Source organism: Arachis duranensis, chromosome 6, assembly GCF_000817695.3.
Source record: "Arachis duranensis cultivar V14167 chromosome 6, aradu.V14167.gnm2.J7QH, whole genome shotgun sequence".
In the NCBI taxonomy this organism is placed as follows: domain Eukaryota; kingdom Viridiplantae; phylum Streptophyta; class Magnoliopsida; order Fabales; family Fabaceae; genus Arachis; species Arachis duranensis.
In genome coordinates this window covers 84,730,320-84,731,435 of record NC_029777.3, presented here as the reverse complement: position 1 = coordinate 84,731,435, position 1,116 = coordinate 84,730,320, and the positions used below count along the sequence as shown (strand labels likewise).

At 40.1% G+C, this 1,116-nt stretch overlaps 1 non-coding gene across 1 annotated transcript; it reads left to right on the top strand.

Moving 5' to 3' along the window:
- The first annotated feature begins 697 nt into the window (after nucleotides 1–697).
- On the top strand, nucleotides 698–801 carry LOC127740382 (small nucleolar RNA R71). Its single transcript, XR_008001059.1, has one exon. It is a non-coding gene; the product is annotated as a small nucleolar RNA R71 (small nucleolar RNA).
- Nucleotides 802–1,116: the final 315 nt, after the last annotated feature.

Sequence of the window (1,116 nt, the reverse complement as noted above, 5' to 3'; positions counted from 1 at the left end):
GGAGGAGTTTCAATGACTTTCTTACTCAGCTGGCCCACTTGTGCCTCCAAATTTCTAATGGAGGATCTTGTTTCATTCATGAAACTGAAAGTGGCTTTTGACAGATCAGAGACTATATTGGCTAAATTAGAAGTGTTTTGTTCTTGAATTCTCTGTCTGTTGCTGAGAAGATGATGGATATGGCTTGCTATTGCCCAGCCTATTGCGTCCACCATTGTTAAAGCCTTGTTGAGGCTTTTGTTGATCCTTCCAGGAGAAATTTGGATGATTTCTCCATGATGGGTTATAGGTGTTTCCATAAGGTTCATCCATGTAATTAACCTCTGCCATGGCAGGGTTCTCAGGATCATAAGCTTCTTCAGAAGCTACCTCTCTAGTATTGTTTGATGCATGTTGCAGTCCATTCAGATTTTGAGAGATCATGTTGACCTGTTGAGTCAACATTTTGTTCTGAGCCAATATGGCATTCAGAGCATCAATTTCAAGAACTCATTTCTTCTGAGGTATCCCATTATTCACGAAATTCCTCTCAGAGGTATACATGAATTGGTTGTTTGCAACCATGTCAATTAGTTCTTGAGCCTCTTCAGGCGTTTTCTTCAGGTGAATAGATCCACCTGCAGAATGGTCCAGTGACATTTTTGAAAATTCAGAGAGACCATAATAGAATATATCTAATAGGGTCCATTCTGAAAACATGTCAGATGGACATCTTTTGGTCAACTGCTTGTATCTTTCCCAAGCTTCATAGAGGGATTCACCATCTTTTTGTTTGAAGGTTTGAACATCCACTCTCAGCTTGCTCAGCTTTTGAGGAGGAAAGAATTTATCTAAGAAGGCAGTGACCAGCTTATCCCAGGAGTCCAGGCTATCCTTATGTTGTGAATCCAACCATATTCTAGCTCTGTCTCTTACAGCAAAAGGGAAAAGCATGAGTCTGTAGACTTCAGGATCAACTCCATTTGTCTTTACAGTCTCACAGATTTGCAAGAACTCAGTTAAAAACTGATAAGGATCTTCAGATGGAAGTCCATAAAACTTGCAGTTTTGCTGCATTAAAGCAACTAGTTGAGGCTTAAGCTCAAAATTATTGGCTCCAATGGCAGGAATGGAGAT